At 43.2% G+C, this 24,145-nt stretch overlaps 1 long non-coding RNA gene across 11 annotated transcripts in view; it reads right to left on the bottom strand.

Moving 5' to 3' along the window:
- Window positions 1–24,145, bottom strand: part of LOC146766245 (uncharacterized) — a 51,996-nt gene that overhangs the window by 20,277 nt on the left and 7,574 nt on the right. The window contains exons 2-4 of one of the 11 annotated variants that reach the window (XR_014958135.1): window positions 19,764–24,145; window positions 13,025–13,097; window positions 1–10,977 (exon numbers count right to left, since the gene is read on the bottom strand). The exon at window positions 1–10,977 is cut by the window's left edge and continues 20,277 nt beyond it. This is a non-coding gene — a long non-coding RNA (uncharacterized LOC146766245). The other 10 variants (XR_014958138.1, XR_014958137.1, XR_014958139.1 and 7 more) reach the window with 10 other exon arrangements.

The raw sequence follows: 24,145 nt of genomic DNA, 5'->3' as shown, positions 1-24,145 counted from the left end.
TCAGTAGAGATGGTAGGAGAGTGAGGTAACTGGCACTGCTCTTACCTGTGCAGTGCTTTCTACAGAAACAGAAAATGTCACTCTCCAGTCTTAAATAACACTGATCTGGTGCTGAGAATATTAGCAGTGAAAATGAACAGTCTATCTGTGGGTAAAGGTTATTGAAAGCTGAGCCTATCTTAATTTTGAGGGTGTGTTTGTGTAGGTGATGATGAGTTCTGAGATTGGTTTTTCAGATATACTTCACAGAACAACTGCAAGGAAACACGAGTTAGAGGCAGGAACTCTGATTAAAATTCAGCTTTGTCTTGCAAAGGGTTTTGTCAGAAAGGGACCTTCCCCCTCAACTGATCTCTGGACATAAATATAGATTCAAGTAAAACTTTTCTTCAGATTGAAGGAAAATTCACACTTCTTTTCAAACACAGATCTGAAATTTAGGACTATTTGAGTACATATTTGAAATCAAACAAACTTTTATCTGGCAAGCTCAAAATTTTGTGGAGATGAGTATAGGAATTTATTTCATGGCTCAGATTAGTCTTTAGACAGCATAAACCCTTATGTACAGTTCAATTTATGATTGATGTAAGAGTTCAATAATGACTAGCCAATATCTGTCTGTTTTCAACACTATTTGCCAGCAGCTGGCAGGAAGATTCCATGTAAACATTGCTTTAAACTGATTTAAACTGTACAAATTATGACTTTGTTGTCTCTACGTGCCAATTTCGCGTGATCTTAAACAAAATATTGACTTCAAAAACTATATTTGTCCCTGAGCTGCGCTCTCCAAACATTTGGTTCATGACTTCTGCATTTTAAGTGTACTGTCTCAAAGAGTTTGTCCAGCTTCTTTTCACCACATAGCAATGATGATTATTTCAATCTAGGGAAATAGGAAATAAAAAAAAAAAATCTGTGCAGTTTTCTGGACTTCATAGGTTAAATAAGACTCAAGAATGTCCCTCTGTAGAAGTGCTCCTGTTCAAAAGATTTCTCTCACATAGATCATACCTGGAATGACTTTTCACCCGCTGATCTTCAGCCATTCCTTAGAGGTGGGTAAAATTAGGGTTTCTAATAAGGGACCGTTCTTCAGTCCCTTTCCCATTTGATTGTGCTGGGTCACAGTTGGTCAGTAAGAAAGCCCAAAGGCTGCATTTTGTGCTGGAGAAGATTACATCTCCTTTTCAGTGGTGCAAAGCATCCAGGGCCAATTCTATTCTCCCAGAGTACAATGGCAGCAATCCCAATGAGGGGCAATCAGCCCTGGGAATCATTTGCTTCACCAAGTATCTGTTCAAATTGCTCTCTGATGCCTCCAGATACAGCCCTCATTCTCCTCACACTGGTTCTTCTGTTGCCTCAGCACACAGGGTATTACAGGGACAGTGCCAGATCCTCTAAAATACTTGTGATTTTATTGCAGCCCTGTCGTAATGTTTGTTCTCTTTGGGTGGGAGAGACAGCACATGCTTTTACAGAAAATGTTCTGTACCATATTCATCTATTTGCAAGAGACCTCTGCCCTCTTGTTTTATCTTCTTCACTTGTCTGCATTCTGAAGCATCCACATGTTCTTAAATCTATGTTACATCTCCTAGGTTGCTCCATTTGAGGGGGGCATAAGACTCAACATTTGAGCTGTCAGGAAGCTGCTGGTGGGTATGACCCCTTTACAGTACAATTTTTATATGTTTGATATCAGAAAAAGTATTTCATGTTTAAATCCAATCATTCATCCACAAATGGCAAGGATTTGTGCAACTAAAATATATAACTTTCCTCATTCATTTCTACATTTTCCTAAAAGTAATATTCTTTTTGTCAAAAAATACCAGAAATTTGTTTATAAACTCTTAATAACAAGGTAAAGAAAGAGCTAAAGTTCTTCTTCTGTGACTGGGAGAGTCATCTCTTCAGTGGTAGATTTTGCAGATGCTGCAGTTAAGTACATTTAAAGGCAGCCCAAGCTATACATACTCTTATTTTTAAACCAGACAAATGCTATATTTTCTTCCTCTAAATTGATTTTTGAGTGCAGTTCCTGGGACACATTTAATGTTTAATTTTCTTCTTGCCATAAACAACCTTGAATTCCTGATTCATTCCCTACATAGGGCTTGTCACTCTCATGCTTTCTAATATCCTCCCCAAAGCCACCAGCTGCAGAATTTGGGGTTGGACCCTTGACACTGTTCTGTATTATGCCATATTCAGTCTATGCCTGATTTGATCCTAACCTGTAGCCACAGTACAATGTCACCTGGAAACACACTGCTGGGAAGGTTTGAGAGTAGTATTTAGCTTATGTAAATAAGTTATGGTTTGGTTTGATTTAAATCTGCTTGGGATGGCTTTGAGGGATTTGTCTCATTTCAAGAACAAATAAATTATACACCTTTCTAGGTGAAGGAAGTGAATATAGCAATGTGAAGGAAGCAATATAGCCAACCTATAGCCCATTTTAATAAGTGAGGAACAGGGTCTAAACCTGGAGAGTTTTCCAGCAGTGCAAAGGCAAGGACTGAGTCCTGTAGCTGCTGAGGGCTACACGTGCATCACTTGCAGCTTGTACACACTTGTGTACTCAGCCTGTCCACATCTGAGCTGTGTCTCCACAGAAATAATAATCCTGATGACTTTCAGAGACTTATGGCTTTGAGACGCTCTCTGTAAACAAAAGAAAAACAAAGCCAGTCTAGAATGGCCTAAGCCAGATGAAATAAAACAAAGACATCATCAACAGAACAGTACTTTAAAAAAATCATTTTGAATAGACTGCAGTGTTAGCCCAGATTTATGGTGATTGTGCCCCTTGAAGCATTTACCAAGTTTATATGCAGTTTGTGTGTGGTTTTTGAATACTCAGCACAAAATGACATTGAGAGGGGTATTTTCACATGCTCTGCTTCTCCTGTTAATTCATGCTCCCTAGGGCTTCTCATAGAATAATTTCAGATACTCTTAGTTAATATGTTCATCTGCATAACATTGTCTTTAGGATTTCTCCCTCTTAAGTGTGTGATCAGCATGAGTTTTTGGGAAGGTCATTATCTGAACTGGGATCTCAGTGAAGGGACCAGGCATTCATGTGTACATCTTGAAGAGCTCACTGCAGTGCTGTGATATTTTAGAATTGCCTAAGGTGCACTTTGTTCCAAGAGACAAATTGAGTGCATGAAGGAAGAAAGGGCAAATCAAAGGGTCCAGCTGCTGCATTCAATGCATAGGTCAGGCTGTAAAAAAAGGTTACCTAAAGCACATCTATTGGATTTGGAAAACTTTGACTCTTGTCTCTGAATGCAAAAGTGTTTCTCTCACCAGATGTATTACACTGATTATCTTGCTTATAAAAATAAGTACTGTCTTGATTTATCAAAATCCAAGCCTGAGCTGGACTCTTGCTGTGATGACTGAGAGAAATCAATCAACTAATGATGCTGAGTTGAGCAGCATTTGGAGAGAAGATGAGATGACTCAGAGCCATTAAGGTGGACAGTAGCTAAACTGTCTGGCTCTGCAGGCTCACCATCAAGGGATGCCTCAAGAGCTTCCTGACAAATACTTTTCTTCCTAAAATGCTATTTTTCAAAATCAGCTGGACCAGGTGTGGAAGCCAGCACTGCACCAGCTTTGCTGGTAGCAAAAGTGCTGCAGAACTCACCTGCAAGAGAACTGTGATAGAATGCAAATCAAATCACTGCAAAGGACTTCAGGTTTTTTCTGCCAAGTTGTCAGTCGATGCTCTCACATGTACACAAATGCTGTCATAGTTTTGGCTCAATTTGAATTAATTTAGTTTTGCAAAATAGAAATTCCCAAATAGAAAGACTGGGTCAGAAATTGATTAAAAAATAACAGCTGGAATATGTAAATTGGATGACCCAGGGATGAGTCCAAGGCCTGACTCAGGCAGAAAACAGGGCCTGAGTTTATGTTTTCCCTGTCCTTTGTGAGCACACAGAACACTGAGCAGGTAGAGCTCTCTGCTCATTGGTGTTCTCCTTCTCTTGGCCCCTAGCCCTGACTTTTACAGCTTGTTTTTTAACAGAGTAGGCTCTTGGAGGCAATGGCTTTACTCACTTTGTAGGCTGCCAGGTACGGTGAGACCCTGACCCTGACAGGACCTCTGGCTAGAAATGAATCTCATTGGCAAAAGGTGTCATTGCCCTCTGGAGCTACTTGCCAGCAAACCCTGCCATCTGCCAGGACCTTGAGCCTGTCCTTTCAGTGCCATGGGTTTGGTGGCACCTCGGGAAGGGTTTGAGGGGGCACCAAACACCCACCTAGGAGCTGACACAGCCCCGTGTGGAGTGACTGTGCAGGTCTCAGTGCTCCCAGGATGTGTGCTCCACACAGGAACCCCTGTATGGTCCATACAGGAACCCCTGTATGGTCACTGTACAGCTGAGCCTGTGGGAAGTTCTTCTGCCCAAATGAGCTCCTAAGAATATCAGCCTCAAGGGTAGGGTAACATACTGAAATACATGTCAGATAGTGCAGCCAAGGGAAATTGTTCTCTTGTTCACTTCAAGAAACATCTGTTGATTTTAGGGAAGGAAGAGCAGGTTTATCAGACTTTTCACCTCTCTGACATATATTTCATATTCTGAGCCATTCTTCTGCTTTCTGCTCTCCAGTAATCTGATTCTTTTTTCCTAGTACAGGATTATTAAATCCAGGGATTCATGGAATTGTAGATAAGAGCTAGCAATTCTGGAGCCAGCCCAATGCTTGATGTGCTCTTTGGTTTTGAAATAGATGGAAACTTCCTAACCATGCCTGTTATGGTCTCTGCAGAGTCACTTCTCATTACATATTCAGGCTGTACTTCTCAAGATATTTAATGCTCTTAAAGTCACAGCCCCCCAACTCATGTGATTTCTGTCATTTGACTGCCAAAAAAAAAAAGGCTTCTAGGCCCTAGTTGCAGAGAAAAGTGTAGAAATTAAATCTCCTCAATGGCTCAGGTAACAGCAGATTGAAGAGGGGGAAGAAACAAACACAAAGCATGCAAGCAAATCTGAGAGTTCCTGATTTCTAGCCCATGTGATTAGTTTTGACAGGTGAGAATTGATTACACTATAGGATAGGCTGTGAATTGGAGCCTTCCTTTTGAAAGGCAAGAGGCCAAAGAGGCAAATGAGAAGGCCATCCGCAAATGTCTTTAAAATTACATTCCAGTAGAGAAATGGAAAACCGTAGTCTGAGAAAGCAGCAGTTGTAAAGAGCACAGGAGAGAGAAGAATGAGGGACAAAAGGCTTCATAGTGAGGGAAAGGATCTGAGAAAGCTGAAAGAATAACAACATAAAAAAGAGGGTAAATTCTAGCATGATAAAAATGAGATCATTTGGAGTTAACAGCCTGACATTACTACATTAGCAGTGAGGTTGCTGCAGCTCTATTCTGGAAGCTATGTGCCATATAATTTTGAATGTTGCTCTCTAGTGGCAGTGTTTTGCCCATTTGGACAGGCACTCATATAGGTCACAAGCTTCTGAATGGCAATTTCTAGTCATAGGAGTGTAAATTGCCTGCAACATTAATGTAACACCAACTAAAACATCTCCTTTGCAATGTTGTTAGGGTGGGAAATGGATTGTAAATGCAAGTCTGGAGGGAACAGAGGCAATGCTGTTTGAATGTGTAATTTTAGGGGGGAGCAACATTGTGCTAGACTAAGGTTATTGATTATAGCATTTTAAATGTGAAATTCTGTGGAAAGCTATTCTGAAGAGAGGTGGCCTATGAACATCACTATGACATGTGAGATGTAACAAGAAAATTGTTTCAAGTCTGCAGGGAGAAGGAACAATGTCCCTTTACATGGAAAAGTAATTTCAGTGCAAGTCCACAGAGACCTGCAACAATACTGCTTGGGTGTGAGATTCTATGGGAAAAGAGTTTCAGTACCACTCTGTTAGGTCAAATAAGGTCGTTAGATTATGATGAGAAAATTATTTGTAGAAGGCTCAAACAATAGCCACAGAACAGATCATCAGCATCAGTGAGCTTCCATTTGAGCAGAAAAGATACCCAGCCTTTCCTGTTCCTTAAGAAATGGAGGCTCAGCTTCAGCTCCCAAAGGAAGGGAGCAGTTTTTTAGTTCTTGGTGATCTCACCAGGCCTCTGGGATGGCTAAGGAGCAGATACAGCAGTGCACGTTGCCTTTTGCTTTTTCTCCCCTGGCCTGCCCACCCCAAAGCTCTGGCACTGTGGTGAGGAGCACAAGGACCAGTCCCGAGGAGTCACAGCCGTGCTCAGGCACTGACTGAGTGCTCTGCTCTGCACAGCTCAGCCCCAAACACTCCCAAAGGGGGCACGGAGTGAGCACCATGCCAGGGAAACTCTTTTCTTGCTCGCTTCCTGCAGGTACAGCTGTGGCAGGCCCAGGGGGGCATGCTCAATCCAGATTTTTTCAACAACTCCTGCACTTATTACACAAGTCTGTTACTCTCCCTGTGTCCAAACATAATCACAAATTAGGGAAAATTGAGCTCAAGCCATTCCTGTCTGTCTATTAACCTTGGGATTTCAACAGCTTATAATGTAGTTGGGGTTTGCATTCAAATCTAAATTTCACAGTTCCAGCCAAACTCTCTCAGCACAAAAGTGTACCAAAACAAGATTCCCATTTTAAGAAAAGAAGGACATTTTCCAGGCAAATGATTCACCTTGGGTCCCGTAAGCACAAATTCTTGGAATATAGCATTAAGTAATATCTTCAGCAGATAAGGTTATGATGACACAACTTGAACATGCTTCTATGTTTCCTATGTATTATGTGTATAGAAACAGCTTTTAATTGCCAAGGTCATCAGCATCCAAGAAATACCATAGATAGGTGGGAAGAGGAGGTGTGAATGAGTTGCCTGATTCAGTTACATGTTTTGAGAATATGATAAGCCATACTTACATAATTTATAGGCAATAGTTTCCATGATACAACTGTAAGAAGCTGTTAGAAAATGTAGTAATTGTTGTACTAATATGAAGAAAATAGTTTCTAATAGAACAATGATCTAAAGCATTACTGGCTTGCTAGCCAAAGTAGAACCTTTTCTGAAATTACAGCTCTGTGTGGTCCCACTGTGTTCACCAAACCATGGTTGGTCTCTCTGATTGATTCAATCCTCTTCATGGTAATTAAGTTTTCATCCAGTTCTTTCCCCTGTCATTCCAGAGAGAGACCTAAACTGCTTCCCATTTGTCATGAATTTCTGAAAACAATTAGCCATATTCTGGGCAAATGTGATATCCCTCTTCTAAGATAAGGAATTGCTGTGAGAGGGTCCAGAAGGAGCTATTTGTCTGAAAGAAAGAAATCAACATTTCCAAGCCAATTTGCCCCTTTCTTTGGGTCTGTGTCACAACCTGTCTCCTGCATTTCTCTTGTGGCTCAGGAAGATGTGTGCAACAAATATAAAGGGAGATTAATATCAGAGGGATGTTCAGATACAAAAATCAGTTTGTGTCCATCTCTAATTCCCAGGATATGCTGATATGAAATTTAAGGAATGCTCTGTGCACTGGTTTGTGGTTCTTTTTCTGTAAAAAATACTGCAGAAGCAGTAAATCATATCCAAAAGCATGTAGTCATGGCAAATGACTCAGTTCTTTCTACTAATAAAAGCAGAGGCTTCAGTTCCTGTCTTACAGGGTAGCTGATTGATTTACAGTGTAACAGCTTCTCTTTCAGGTTTCCAAGTATTTGTGCTCACATAGATACGGAAATCGAACTGATGAAACCCGAAGATAGGGACCAGATTGTGATCATAATTGCTCCTGAGAACGGATCTGCTCGGATTTTCTAGATTCTAAAGGAGGAGAAGGCAATTTATAAAATCTTGTAACAATCCAGTGGAATTTTTTTATCGTTGTTTGAATTAATCATCTGCCTATTATTAATCTGAATCCTTTGGAGAACACGGACAGCCTGTGTCGCATTATCTTCCAGCAGAGCTCCCTGGGCTTTCAAACTTTCTCATAAAAGGGCAAAGGAAATCTTATCTGTTGCATTTCCTCACAGCCACGTTGGCAAAAGATCTTGGGGATGGTCACAGCATGGTTGGAAGTGACATAAAAGCAGAACCCCTTATTATTGTAGATGTCTTGGTTTTGGAGGAATCTTCCCAAAATCTTGGAGCAGATGCAGTTTATTCTTGCTTTGATCAGCTTTGAGCTGATTTTTACTTCTTATGTATGGGAAAGTGGCAGCAAATCTGCTTTCCTTGGGGATGTCTTTGGTGGATATTGTGTGTGGGAGACTTTCTTCTCATGTACTATGAGCCACTGAGCTTCATTTACACAAAGGGTTATTCTACACAGAGAAACTATAGAGACTTAATGAAATTATTTCCCAAATCCCTGCTGTAGATGGGTAGATCTCTGTTACATGGATGTACTTACAGTCATTCAACTTAACTGAGTAGCAGACCAACTGCAGTGGGTAGAAACTGGCTGAAGAAATAAAGCTTCATTAAAAAAAAACAACCAAACAAACAAACAAACAAAAAACCCAAACCTACAAAACCCTCGTATTTTTAACACCAGTGTAGACTGCAATTCAGTTTCTCAGCCTGGCAAATCCTCACCAGAGATTTCTTTCTAATTAATGGAGTCACATTGAATTCACATTCAAAGAAGGGCAGGAACAGAATATAGTTCCTTTGGAATTCCTGAGTCTCTCTTGCTTGGTTTCCCAGTCTTTGCAGTGCACTAATTTAATCGCTTATCTTAAATTGCTTATTGCTCTTTATTTTAATACCCAGTCCATTGTGTTACAACACATATATTGGGTAACAGTTTATGCAACATTCTATTACAGCTGAGAGAAGGAATCAATGCATCAGATATACTTGTTAGCCAGAGAAGAGGGAACAGAAGTAAATCAGCTTGGGCTGTGGCAAGGTAATTTAAGCAAAAGGTAAATTTTATGTAGTGTACTTTAGCTGTGTATCAAGATGCCCAGGACCAGTATGGAATCAGCATATCAGGACACCAGAACTTGACCAGAAGGCTGCATCTCAGGGAATAGTGGAAGATAGAGAAATCAGTTGTGCTGTGCTTGATAAAGTACTTTGGACTAGATGACCAGCTAATATTTCAGTTCAATTTAAATGACCTTATGTCCATTTCTCTGCAAAAGGAACTATCCTTTGGTTAAAAAAATGCAATGGTTGCACACACAGGAAATCAGGTGAACAGCAGAAATTACCAGATCCTCTCAGTGTTTCAAATGTCCCATTTCTCTTTCCCCAACGTACACACATAAGAGCGTCAGAGATATTGACACTTCGATGTCAACTCGCATCTGTGCATTCTATAGCACATACACAATTCCAATATCTTTTGTGCTCCTGAAACACAGATTCCTTCTCATTTGCCAGTGGTAGAACAAAGACTCTTGATGGATGTCAGGGATCCATCAAACTGGACCCTGCAGATCAGACTTGTACTGTTCACTGGATACTGCATGCAGGTCATCACACTGGGAGCACATGCAGCCATTTCTTTCCTTTAAAAAGCCAGCATTATTTTATTATTTCAGAGTCTTTCATAACTGCGTGGTGAAAATGAGAACACAGATCTGGGCCACAAAACATTCCAATAATTCTCATTGCAAAAGAAACATAAACTCCAGCATCCATCAAACAATTCTCCCTCCAAATGAATAGTGAACGTACAAACCCACCATCTCAGCTTGAGTTCCTTTGCAAAAGAAAGCCCTCTGGAGTTATTAAAAATAATAACAAAGTAATCCAGGCTCCCAACAGACATCATTTGAACATCATGTCAAGTTCCTATAAAGTAGCGCAGCAACACCTCCTTTTACTAATTTTCCTGAATCCCCAGTGGCTTCCCAGTGCCGCAAATTAAGCTTACATTCCTTTCTGTAAGCCTAGCAAAAACTGCAGGCCCAGTGTCCCCTGTGCACAGCTCTTTGAGGTCGGATGCTTTGGGTTGTCTGGCTGTTACTCATGCTTCCCACTGTGAGGCCAAATATTTCCCTGCCCCCTCATTTTCCTTTCACCCCCCAGCGTGTTACAAATCACTGCTCCTCCGCAGGGCGTCCTGGAGAGAGACTTTGCCGGGACAATGCCGGGTCAGTGACAGCATCAGGCGTGTGTTGAGTGATCTCACAGGGAGGGAGCAGGGTTCTGCTGAAGGCTCCAGTCTTCTGCCTTTCATTTTAATTGGATCTTCATTCTGATGCCTTGGCAAAGCCCAGGGATGTGTCTAGTGCAGATGTGGCCATCTGTGTCCAGTTTCTCTTTGTGTCTGTAGTTCTCCTTCCTTTTGATCTCAGTTTTATCATCCTACTTTGTTTAGAACTCCCTCTTTATTTTGTTGTTGCCCTCTGCATATTCCTGATCAGCTTCTTCCTTCACTTAGATGCACCACACTGCTTGGCTTGGCTCAGCTCACAGAGCACCACCATGTGCCTGTTCAACATGTCCAAGGCAAGTCTCTATTGCTGCTGAGCCAGATCCAGAGAAAGCAGGGAAGCGTGGCCAAAATGTGTGGGTACACATCACCCCCACCTCCAAGAGACACTACCTGCCATGTGGATCAGCAGCTCAGTCCTGGAAGCACACAGATTCTTAGGTGGCTTTTGGGGACCATAAAGCAGCTTCTTGGTGGGAAGGCCATTCCTGTGATCACATAAAGGTCAGTCAGCCTTCCAGTTGTCCCAGTTAAGGACCTCACAGTTTTGATTAGGCTACAGACACAGCCACAGTACTGTTTGTACTCTTTATTTCAGTGACAGAAAGAGAAGAGTGGTGGTGTTGAAATTCTCCTAAGAAAGCAGCACATTTTGAGGTTAGGACTAGGGGCACCCATTTTGTGTTTGTCAGCTGCAGTAGTCAGAGCCTGGCAGAATTTCCCATTGAGTTCTGCTCCCTTGTCCCTATCAATGTCTTCTGCAGAAGTTTCACCTTCTTGTACTTCACTTTTTTCACACTTATCTTCAAAAACATAAAGATAAATAAAATTTTCCCTCCTTGTGAAGCATTGTCAAGGCATTGGGTGAAAGACACAATATTGTAACAAAGTGTTATTGTCATTACTATTCATTCAGTGAGCACGTTCAAGGGAAGTTCTTTTAAACTGTGCCACTTTGCCTAATTAAACAGTCAGCCATTAATGAAGCCACTCAGAGATAGAGCTTTGTCCTGGTGCCACAGTCACCAAAGGTGACAAAAGCAACCAGGGCTACTCTTTACCCATGCTGAACTACAGCACAGCAATAAATATTCATCAAAAATTAGCATTCCACTCACAGGCAGGTGGCAAATGTATGTAAGGAAGCCAGTTTCCAAACAGCATGGTTTTCAAAAATCCTTGGTGACAGGAAAAATATTTAAAGTGGGAGGAAAAGTGATCAACACAAAGTGTTAAAGGCATTAGCACACGTAGAATTGGTGGTGACAGTGTTGTGGCTGACATGCAAGCACAGAATAAGTTTGCTCACATTTTCACATGAAAGAAACCTGCAAGTGAGAGGGAGAGTGTCCATACATGACTTTTCTTCCCTTATCTTCCCAACAACTGCATTTATTTACCACTCCATGTTTTTTCCCTAAGATCTGGTATGTCTGGGTGAGCCATGTGGAGTAGAGTTCTGGTGAACCATTGGTGAAATGGAGCCATGGGGGGACAGAGGTGTGCAGACAAGCCAGGCCAGACCTTCCAGCAGCTGTTAGGAAAGGAGATTGATACCTCTGGGTATCAATCCTCTGGTATTGCTGGGAGGATTGGCCAGTGAGCCCTTTCCGTGCAGTGTGCCCACCAGTAATCCATGGAAGGACAGCTTGGAAGGACATGCCCTGAGCCCAGGCTGGGATGGACAATGCATGGATGCAGCATCACAGTGCCAGCATCTGGCAGAACTTTGGTGGGCTGAAATAATTCAGGCCTTTCTCCCAAGCAGCTGGAACTTGCAGTTGGGACTGTCATCAAGAGAGGCTCCTAGATAAAGCCTGGCCCCTTCTGGATGTCGGGTGGCAGCAATAAACCTTTGCCAACCCTCTGACCACCTCTCCTTAGGGCCCACAGGCTCAACCATGCTCCCAGCACACAAAAGTTCTGCTTTGTCAGCAGCAGCTATCACTTCATCTCTTGCTCTGAACCTCCAGGGACTTCAACACAGTTATTCTGCAAAAGCATTCACAGCTAAAGGAGTCTGTGTGCCTCCCCTTCCACCCCCTGCAGCCCTCTTGACACAGGGCAGAACATATTTCATCCTACAGCCCCAAAGCTGATTTGCCATGTGCAGCAGCTCCAGTCAGATCTCTTTCTTGGCCAGATTCCCTGGCATGACTTAGGTGCCCGGAATGTGTGTCGTAGGCTCAGCAGATCCCACCCAGGCACTGATTTAATCTGACAGTTGTACTTATTCATGGTGACATCCTGGGCAGCAGCACAGAATGTTCAGGCAGTGCAGGGAGGAGGAGGAGGGATGGGTGGGTGCCACCAGCACAGCCAGAGCCAGGCTGAGGGGAGCTGGGGCTGCCTTTGCATTCAGCCTGTACCAGCCCAGCTGCTCCCAGAAGGAGTTTATTACAGATACCTACTCGGTAGGCTCCCTCAAGCAGAGTAAATTATGTATTTGGAGAAAAAAGGAGGGGAAAAAAAGAAGTGTAAAGCAGTCGGCATGATGGAGCTGTTCCCTGGCTGCTCTTTTTGGGGAGCACAAGCATACAATTAGCCTGGAGAAGCAGAAAGTTTTTCTTTGCCATGAGACACCTACTGGAAGTTCCTGGTGGGAGCCTGGGCCCGTAACTTGTTTTTGAATAATTGTGGGTCTGTGGCAGGCTCAGGTAACTGAGCTGTGGTGGGGCTGCACTGGCTGGGCTGGGACACCCGGGGATCGTGTGCCCTTCAAAAGGAGCAAATGCACACACACAGCAGAAAATGGGCTTTTGTTGCAGGTCTGTGCAGCATCAGAATCCCCATATTGCTTCAGGTCCATGGTGCAGGCTTTTGGCATTAACAAGAGTTTGTGGTACTTACCAAATATAAATGTTCTTTACGATTCTTCAGGGCCCTCTCTGAGCAGTGCATCCATTTGTGGAAATGCTGTAACCTGAAAAATTCAGTGCAGAATGGTGCTTTAGACATGCTCTGGCACAGAAATAGGAATACTGAGCTGAAACAAAATGTCCAGCTGTGTCTGCTGCCCACAGAAGCAGATCTGCAGAAATTTCTGTATTCCATCTGTAGCCTGAATTGTGAGGGGATAGGAGTGCTGTCTTCTCAATGCTAAAGCACTTGAGAAAAGATCTGGCTGTCAGAAATGCATTTTATGCTGCACTCTTGGTCTGAATATGTTATGTTAGAATTGGTAGGTATCCCAATAAATTGGAACAATTCTGATTTCTACCGTTTTGACCCATGCTTGAGGTAAATTCTAAACATCTGGATTTGTTGTCTTCTGCATCTGACAGCCTACAAAAAGCACAACTTTCCTTCAGAAGTCTGTGAAGCTGGGACCTGGCCTCAACAAATTAAGTTTAATTTTATTTTTTAAGTTCCTGCTGGAATTTTAAAAGGGTCTGTGCTCTTTGTAGGCTGACTTAAATGCCATAAGGAAAAAAAAAAGTGAGAAGAAAAGGAAAAAAAGTTCTCATAAAGACAGTGTCCTGAAGCTGCATCCATTTGTACGTCATTTGATAACCCTCTGCTTCCCTTCTGCTTCTCTTACAGTAAAGTCCAGGTACATTTAGGAGTTTTTTATGTTATCTGTGCATGTGTGCAAGGAGATTGGCTGCAAAACAAACTTCTGGAGACACAGGCAAAGGTTGCTAGGCACATTCTTTGTTCCAGCAAAGCATTTAGGATTTAATCAAGATGGAAGAGGATCCTGAAAGGGCATCTGTGCAGTGAAACAATCAAATATTTGCTGTCTTCTTAGACATGGGGAGGGGAAGTGAAAATTTTCCCCTAAGAAAGAAATTATATGCAAGAAGTCAAGAAACACTGCAGGTTGTGATGGCTTTGCAAAAATTATGATGTCTGCTCTTTTAAAGTTGTTGAAAATTTTTAGAGCTGGTGGTCTTTGTGAGAGATCACATTAAGTGTAGCTTGTTGTGGACATGCCTCTCTCTCAGGTCAGTCAAGGCCAGGTTTTGCTGAGGTTCTGTTTTCTGGGGAGATGGATACCTTCACTACAACCCCCTCCCATTCCAGTCCCTTCACCCCATCTTTATCTCAGAGTCTTGGTGTTTGGGTGCAGCCTCCTCCTCCTCCCAGCTCTGAGGGGGCTGCCCTGAGTGCTCCCTCCTTTCTCGAGAAGATCACTCATGTGGTTGCTATTCAGATCCTCCCATGACTCACTTAGCAGTTGACATCAGTAAGTGGAAATATATAATCCCAGGCTGAGGATCAAACTTGGCATGAAAGGCAAGGGGTAGGTGACAGGGAGGGCTTAGGTCACAGCGTGTGCATTCTCAGACAGCAGCAAGAAGGACACTTCTGCCCAAAACCTGCTCCTCCAAACCCCATCATCTTGCCAGAAAAGTAGTTCCTGCCTGCAAACTCTTGAATTGAGAAATTAAGCAATTCAAACTGTGCAAAAACAACTTGTTTCTCAATAAGATGTTTGGGAATGAGCTTAATTCATTCAACTCCCAGCACTCATGGCATCGTGCATGGGGCTCCAGACAATTATGAGGTTTGCATTTACATTTTAAAAATAAAAAAGGGTTTTTACTTATTTTTATTTGTTGTCTGGTGTTCTACCCTCCAGAGTTCACAACCTGAAGCTGCACCTTGCAATCAGGAGAGGTAAAATACTTCCTTGCTATTTTATCCAAGCAGAATTTCTCAGTTTATCACATGAATTTAGAAGCTGGGGATTAGAAAAACTATCAAATATTAAGAAGGACTTAGATAAAAGTCTGACATTTGGGAAGCTTCTCTTCTGCAGCTGTAACCACTATCACTTTCAGAAGTGGGAAAGATCAAGGAGATTATAGAAATTGTCTCTCAGGGGCAGTTTCTCAAGTTTGTGTGCTCTGGAACTGTTTGATAGACTTGTATAAAATTTTTCAGGTCACAAAATGAGACGTTGCTTTTCCCAAATCATTCTGAATTCGTAGAAATGGCATCTCTTTGCTAAGAACAATAAGAAGTTTGATGGAATACTTTTGGCTCAATAACAGGCTGATTTGGCAATGAAAATAGGTCAGTTCCAGACTTCTTTTTCTATCCTCTCTTTTCTGGGTGTTAGAAAGAAAATATATATTTTTATATTAAAAATAGAATATTGTGAAATCTTGCTCTGGTATAGATTGGTTCCTCTTGATGTTTATTAAACAAGTGATCTAATTTCAGCTTCCAGCATTCATTATAGAACTGCCAGTTTAAGCTTTTCTGTCAAGGGAGAAGATAAAAATTGCATTTTATCAGTGAAAATTACTATTGCTAGTCCATAGGAAAGATGCCATTTCAGATATTAAGGTGGCAATGCCTTATAAGGCGTGGTTAGATAGATACCCCTGGAATTTTCCAAAAAGGACTTGTTACTATGGGGAAAAAAAATCAAACAGATGGTTAAGATGAGCTAAAATCCCATTGTAGAAGACAGAAGGATTTTTCTTATTTGTGTGTTAGCCAGCCAAGTACAGGCGGTTGAAGACTGGGCTGTGTCATGACTTGTTGATACGTGAGAATCCCAAACTGCCTTCTCCCCAGTAATATTTTCATGTGCGAGTTCTATATGTGCCTTTATGGGAGTAGAGTGAATGCACACCAGACAAAATACACAGGATCTGTGTTAGACTGCTGGGGACATCTAAGATGTGCAGAACAAAGGCTGGTCCCTCAGGAGGTATCAGAAAGGGATCTGAATCGTTTATGGTGGACTGAAGTGGTCCTCTGGATGTCACCAAATGTGACCATCATGCTTGTGGTTTGTAATGGCAGAGTGTGCTGTCCTCCCTCCTTCCCCAGTACCTGGTATCAGGGAATTTTTGCAGAACCCTTGTGTTGGAAGTCTGGTGCCAGTCCTTGAGCTCAGCTTGGGCATCAGTCTAAGCATGTTTTGGGGACATCGGTTTCCACGTGCCAGCAAACCCCGTCTCATGCTGCAGATTTCACACGTGTTGCTACTTGTGTGACTGCCCAGATGCTTTGAAATCCTGAGTGCCCACATGAACATTCCTGCTTGTCTGTGAGTGGAACCTGTGCCTGTGGACTTGGCTGGAGATCTAGAGTAAAGGACACGTTGCCCTTTCAGCTCCACTCCTTATTGCCACTTTGAACTAGGGAGGCATGTGTGGAGCCAGCAGCTGTTCAGGCAGTAAAATATATCCCTTTATTCATTATAAGGAGATACTTTCCTGTCTTTAGAATACAGAGCAGCCACTGGTGAAGACAGGAGATCAGATGAAGCACAGAGTGATCCTTTGACTGGTATGGCCTCCAGCCTTCCAGAAGTCTGAGATTAGAGACCTCTTGAGTCAGAAGTCAGGAAGTGTTGGCCTTTTTTAACTGAGGGGTTTCAGGGAGGTGATATCCTCTTACTGTGGTGGTTATTTTTTTCTGGATAGGTTGCAAAAGCTCACATGTAAGTAGGGAGGAAACACATACCAGAGTGATGAGCATACCAAACTGCACCTTTGGCATAGCAGTGCAGGGAAATTGTAGAAAGGGTTTGCTTTGCCCCACATGAAAAATCCTGGCTGACATCTCTGACCATGCGGCTCCAAACTGATCCATAGCCGGAATTTGAGGGAGAGTGGGCAACACGTGGTTTGTTTGCACCTGGTGCATGGTCTTGGTGTGAACCATCACAGTGACTATTCCAGCATCCACAGGGCTGTGCAGGGAGGGCACACCCAGAGCCCAGGATCTGGCCCTCAGAAGCCAAAGGCTGAGAGGTTAAAACAGCAAATGATAAAGCAGATCTCCAGATAAAGCACTGTGCGTCAGCATCCCTTCTGCCCAGCTGCTGAACTCACAGCTGCCCTGGTGCCAGCTGGTCCAGGGGACTTAGGGCAGAGCTGCTGCGGGCAGCACACTCCTTTTGTGCCTTTAAGAGGTTTGGCTCATCCAGACTGGGACTGGGTGAAACTGTGTGGGCTCACAAAGAGCGCTTGTCCCTTCCCCCATGCGTGCTCTGCCAGGAAATGAGTTTGTGAGACGCTGGCTTCTGCCTCCAATCTGCTGCCATGTGGGAGCCTGGCACTCACAGCCTCCAGCACACACACACATGGGCACACAGAGGGCACAAGTACCAGCGCACAGCTACTCGGGCAACTGTGATCCCACATGGACCAGGGCAAGCAAAGGGGGCCCTGCTGCCACAACAGGGCATGGAGCATCCTGGCTGTGCTGAGTGTGGGGTGGGGAGCTCCAGACAGGGAGAGGTTGCTTGTGTTATGGGTTTGGGTCTCTCCTGGATTGGTCCCAGCCTGCAGAAATTCCTTGGGCAGATCATCAGGGAACATTTTTCTTACCCTGAGAGTAGCTGGGGATCTTGGGCCACCTGGAGGTCTAAGCAGGAGGGTTAAAGGAGGTTTCCCAGCTGGGAAGGCAGGTCAGGGGAAGTGACCCCAGCAGCCCTGAGCAGACATCTGTCAGCACAAGGACCACTGGAACTCAGCACAGAGCTGCCTGCACCCTTACTCAGCATGGCTGGGACTGAGAGGGCAAGATTTTCTTCACTTTCAGAGGGAGGGGAATGGCACTATGCTTTGTTCCTCACATATTAGCACCTGCTGACCACTTGCTTTAGGACTTGGGGTTATGGAGGATCTAAAACTCCTGAGAGTCAAGAGATGTGGACTGTGTACACTGCTTGTTCAAGGTCTGTGTTAGCAACGTAGCAAGTCAAAGCACTTCCAGCTCCTGTATAAAATACAGCATGTTTCCCTGAAGCTGAATTAGTGTAAACCAGATGGAGTCAAACATCTGAGTCCCTCCTCTATACTTCTGTAGTTTTTCTTGGGAAAGAAAAGTGATCAGTTTTCATCTGGGGTTTTGCTGGGACTATTGGGAAAGGATATAGGACAAGACCTATGTCGTTTGATTCAGAGACAGGTACTCCCCCATTAGCACATTGTCTAAGCAATGGCACACAAGTTTAGAAATGTGTGCCTCCAGGTTTATATTTCAGGACAGATGATTTAAGATTATGTAAAATCAGCTACTACAGAAAGAGTTAATACTGAGAGATGTGGAGGGGGGAGGCTTTGGGGAAAGTCAAGGTATCAGATTTTCCTCTAAGGGGCTCTCAAATAATTCTCAGCCCTGCCAAAAGTCAAACATCTCCCAGCGAAGTCAAGGCTGTCTGTCTTTTTGACTCAGCTGCCAGAGTCACGTTGCAGAATTCGATCCTTCTGCAGTGTCCCTTCTCCCCTCTTGTGATCAGCCTCTGCTCACTACTCTGGCAGAGCCTGAAGCCCTTCAAGCCGGTGAAGATGGCAAGGGCTCTGCTGCAGCCCGCGGGCAGTGCAGCAGGTCCCGGCCCCGCATCCGATCCGGTTTCAGCTCCGTGCCGTCCCCTGCCGTAGCGCCTGATGGGCTGAGCAGATGGGAGCGCCTGTGGCAGGGCTCGGGCTGGCAGCTGCTCCGCAGTTCTAAGTCTGGAATGCGATTTGAGGGGTGTAAGAGACTTATGCTGGGCCTCAGTGCAGGAACACGCATCAAGTAGGTCAGGCTCGGCAGCAGCAGGGGAAGAGCTGGGAGGGGCTCGGTGTGACCGGCAGCGCCGCTCCTTCTCCGGCAGGTTCGCGTTTTGGCAGACTTCTGATCACTGAGATGTTACCTCCCCCCGCCTTTTTTTTTTTTTTTTTCTTGACCATTTATTTGTATGGTTTATTCTTAGATTTAATGTATTATGAAGACTAAATGCTTGGGGAGTGGGACTGTGAATTTCTTACTGATTATACAGCTTTCGGCAATTGGTCTCTATTGGGAGTGTAAGAGGGTTTACCCACCTGGCCCTTCTCTTTATACCCTATGTGAGACAACTTTGCCCTCACTGGAAATTCACTTGGAATTCAGCAACCTCCTCCTCCTCCCTTTGAGAACCCATGTTAGACTGACTTTAATTCATCTGAATCTGATTTTTCACTAAAATAGACTCTCTTTGAAGAGATTAATGGCATGTTGGGATAATGCCTGACTTGCCTCTACCCTTGCCCTGCCCAGTCTCAGCCAGCTGAGAGGTCTCTGCATGGTTCCCCATTGCATGGTGGAGGTGCAGGGCAAAGCTGTGCTGAAAGAAGCTGCAGTTTGTACCTTGGGGACCATGAATGAGAACAGGATGAGTTTTGACCGTGGGGAAAAAAAGAACTTTGAGTTCACAAGGCCAAAAAGCCATGCAAAATGGGCAAATCACCAACTCAAGCAAGTGAAAGCCGTGCTAGAGAACATGATAGCCAAACACTTTTTTTTTTTCTATTTTCATGCAGCAGCTGAGATAATTTACTGCTGCTGCTGCTGGTCCCTTTGTATGGCTCTCCATAATAGTTTTGCCATAATCATGTAATTAGCCCCTGATTTGACTGTGGATGATTTTGTTTTGTTGATCTGTCTCATTACTGAGGAGGGGACTTACATACCCCAATGTGCTGTACACTCTTGACTTTTAAGAGTAAAGTTCATTTATGCAAACCCAGCTGTGTGTATTTATATATATATATATATATATATATATATATATATATATATATATATATATATATATACTTAGCTGACACAGAGTTTTCAGCTTCCATTCTTTTGTGTTCTGAATGTAACTGACCTGTGCCCCTGGGAACAGAGTTAGATAGTCAGAAAAATGGCAGTGAGCAGTGCCTGAAAAAAATCAAGGTAAAGTCAGCAAAAACAAGCAGTGTTGGCAAAGTCACGGATATCAGACATTCTCACAGAGGGATCATCACTCAGTCTTCTGATATTTTCTGACCTTGAACAGCTCCTTTTACAACTTCAGTCCAAATAATTGATGTGGCTAAAGTGTTTCCAGCTCTCACAGGCTGCCATGAGGAACGGGGCACGATGCCCAGTGAGGTGTCCTGGTATAGGGCTGTGCTTAGAGATGCCTGGGAGGAAAAAATATGGAAACTGTAGTGTGGTACTGGTAAAACACAGATCCAAAGAGTGTTTGTTGCCATTCTTACACACAGAACACTCACCATGTCTGAGCTACTGCCTTGGAGCACAGCAGAGCTATGCCTGTGAAAATCAGTGTATGAAGCAGAAGTTTATTCTGCTTCTGTAAACTTTTGTGACAGTAATCATCATATATTCTTCTTCCAGGATCTCTGAAAACAATGGGCTTGGATCACTTGGAAGTGGAAATATTAATTTTTTTAAGTTTCCAACAGACCTAGAAATGATCCCATTTTTACAGGAGCAAAGTCCTTTGTCAAGCACCTACTTACAAAGAAAGTGTGTTTCCAATATTAATATGGCTGTCTAATTTCTGAGCTTTTAACAACAATCAGCAAATTCAAATCTGGAGATTTTTTGCCTTTCCTTGTAAGCATTTTGTCCTTTAAAATTATGGCAATCCTGCAGAGTGGCAAGACTTCCTGAGTCAGTGGAGAGTCTCTCTGAGCATAAATCTTCAAGGGAATTGTGTGGGAGATTAATGTGGTCTAACTTAAAGGGAGAAGTCAGTTTTTGCCCTTATCATACATGGATAGATATTGCTGTCACAAAGTAATGATAGTGTACTATTACAAACATCAAGTACTTAAATCTTATATGTTGTGCCTTCAAAAATATAATAAAGTGGACATAAAAATCATGAATTTGTTTTTAAGACCAAAATTTTTTATTACTCTTACAACAACTCAATTTCATGTTGTATTTTCAAGCTTTTTAGCTTTTTACCCTATCTTTTGGGTAGAACTAGAAAATTACTTTAAAAAAAAATAAAAGAAAATTTGGATTCATGTCTTCCCAACAAACTGGAAACATTCACAATGCAGAGACATAATTTCTGTATTATCTCCAGTCATTTTTTGCTTGGTTGCTCTTTCCAGTAGCAGATTTGGAAAGTGCTCACCTCGGTCCCTCAGCCTGAACCTCATGTTCATGGGATTCCTTTAGAAGTTTGAAATCAGGCCAGGCTTTTGGTCAAAAATATAGGACAAATACAAATTTCAGCATGTGATGAGATACTGCATCAGAGCATTGACCTCTTATTTTGAGGTGGGCAAAAAAATAATGTTCGTTTTGCAAGAGATCCTGAGAGTTATGAAACAAGTATCCAAACCGAGCACGTCCCTGGTGCTACTCTGGGATGTTCAGCAGGGTCACTGTGTTTAGTCTGATCAGCCCTGCTTCCCAAAGCCAGTCTTTGCTCCTCGATATGTGCAAGGATCAATCTTGCAGTGACCTCTGGAATGGTGTCTCTGGTCCTCCAGACTGGGTGCTGAGTCCTACCCCTGTCCAGTGTCACTGCCACGTGCTCCTCGTCCCCAGATCAGGACAAGTTTTTTGCAGCACAAATGCATAAACAGCTCTTAAACCTCGGCAGGATTTTTGCCATAAGGAACAGCAGATGGTGCCAGACCTTGCTGCACACAGACTTCCCAGCTCCTGTTTTGGTTTTCAGGAGTTCCACTTAAAAAATGTGCACAGTTTTGCCATGGTGATAACACCTCCTTTGAGCATTGAACCTACCTGATCCAAAGGGTTTACCTCGAGCAGTCAGGGACAGTGTAATGTGCATGACTGGCAGCTTGGAAAGGTTGAATATTAATTCATGAAGTTAAATAACTGTAGATCAAAGTGAAGTGCAGCAAGAGTAATAGCATAACCCCTACTAGTGTGACAGACTGAGCTTTATGGGAGGTTATTTCCAGTGTCTCTGTGAAATGTATGCTAAAGGAGCAGCTGCCTGCTCAGCTTTGGACACAGGATGATTTGCTTTCCAGGATCATAGGAGAAGTTTGTCTCAAATTTTATCTCTAGAACTTGTGCATTAGCCCAAGTGCAGGGTGACCAACCAACTTCTAAGCCTTTGAGATGCCCCATTTCTGTACTTACCACACTCTTCCTCCCTCGTGCCAGCCTCGAGCTCTCATTGCACAAAGACTGTGTTGACTGGAGGAGACACTGGCTGTGCCAGCCTCAGTTTTGCCCTCTGGTCTAGAGAGCTGTGGTGCTGCAGAAGGTCATGGTTACTATTCCTAGAAGAGCTTTCCCTGTTTCATGTCTTGCCTCCCACATTTCTTCCATGTCCTTGGTAAAAAGCAGGTCAGGTCTTTGCAGTGTTGTGGCAGACACTGAAGGAATTGTTTATTTGGGTTCCCATTCCACAGGCATTCCCTTCCCCTCCAGGAAGAGGCCACAGGGAGGCAACCTGAGGACTTACTTGTTGTCAGCTCCCTCATCCCATCCTGCAAACAGCAGCACAGGCTGGTCTTGTCCACAATCCTTCTGTAGATTCTTTGACTCCCTTCTCCACCATCCCTTATTCTCACAGTAAAAGCATGAATATGGCCTTTGCACAGTGCCAGGGGGAAGCAGAACACTCTTTTGGGAACAATAAAGCCTTCCTTTGATAATGGTCAGTAGATCTGAGAATGTCAGGTCACCCCAAAGTAAAGTTCTCAGATTTTCTTTTTATACCTTTGTTGCAAGATATTCTTCATCCTTTTCACCCCTGCAATGATGAAAGAATTTTTCCCCCCTCTCAAGAGATCACCACCTTCTTACATCAAATTCAGAGGGACTAAACCTGCTCTGTATCCTCCCTTGACCATGGAAATCTGGGGTAGCTCCATCACTTTCAATGAATTTGCTCATGATTTGCATTGATGCAGCAGAGGCAAATCTGGTCCAGGGATCTGAACTGCAGTTGCCATGGCAACAGGCAGCCCTTTGGGGAGCAGAAGGCAGAAGTCTGTTCAGTGGTGAAGTGGGGACTCCTGCATCCAGCTTGCAGCCATGGGATGAGAATGTCAGCTATATTTGGAGTCCAAGTCCAGGGCTCTATTTCTGACACTACCAATGAACCCTTGGGAAAACTGCCTCCCACTGCCTTAGTGCTGCTTCCAGTAAAATTGGGATAGTATTACATAGGAGTGTTTTGAAAATTGATTCAGTCTCCTAAAATGCTTTGTGAGAGATCCTCAGATGAAAAGCGCAGTAGATCACAAACTATTAATAACATCACTTTATGAGTGCATTTAAAAAAAAAAAAAAAGAAAAGAAAAAAAAAGAAAAAGGGGCTGCATTGTAAATGAGTAGGTTCTTGCACAACCCTACAGGCATCTCCACAGGAGCACTGGGAATGCAGAGCACTAAATCAGCAGTGGAGCAGAGTTTTTGTTCAGGTTTGCCAACGTATCTTGGGTTATTTTGGTCTGACCCAATGGAAGGTTCTCCCACAGTTTAGTCCTAGCTCAGGTTCAGAAGCAGCCAGTAAGCAACCTAATTGAGCTCAAAATCCTGTTCTTAAATTGGATCGAGCTGTGAGTATTAACTGGGTCCTCTGAATCCTCGCCTAACACCAGGAAGGAAGCAGTAGGTTTGCAGAAGTATTAACAGCTGATGACTTAAATTCATTATGAGAAGAGTATAAAATACAATTCACTGAGGAAGGCCAGGCAAGTGTCATTATGCCCAGGTGTGACCTTGGTCTGGGTTGAAATAAAAAATGTCTCAGTCCAGGATCTTGATTTGCATACTCACAGCAAGCAAATAGACTTTGTGAAAGGTGGCAAGGAAAAGGAAAAAACCTGACAAATACACCTTGCCTTGCCGTGGACAGGCAAAATTCTGTTTCCATGGCTATAGGAAAGCACAGCTGAGGGATTTCAGAGCATGTGCTTTTGCTGTGTTTTAGTTACAGCAGAGATTTCTGGTAACAAAGGAAATTAAGTGCTTGCAAAAGGAAAAAAGTATCAGTAGTTTCGAATGAATGGAAGCAGCTTTTGTAGATTACTGAGTTTGAATATCAGAGGGGACCATTCTGGCTGCATGCAGAGCTTTCACCAGAGAGCTTTGCTGCTACACTTCTTCCACCAGTGCTAGAAACATGTTTAAATATTTTGTGCCTTTGCTGAATTTAGCTGAGCTCTCCTTACCTTAGTGTTGAAAGCTTCTTGCAAACTTGAAAACTTTGTCAGTCACTGTTGTCACTATGGGCCATATTATACTGACACTCCT

This window comes from Lonchura striata, chromosome 12 (genome assembly GCF_050655825.1).
Source record: "Lonchura striata isolate lonStrDom1 chromosome 12, ASM5065582v1, whole genome shotgun sequence".
Lineage (NCBI taxonomy): Eukaryota > Metazoa > Chordata > Aves > Passeriformes > Estrildidae > Lonchura > Lonchura striata.
This window is presented reverse-complemented; position numbering and strand designations above follow the sequence as displayed.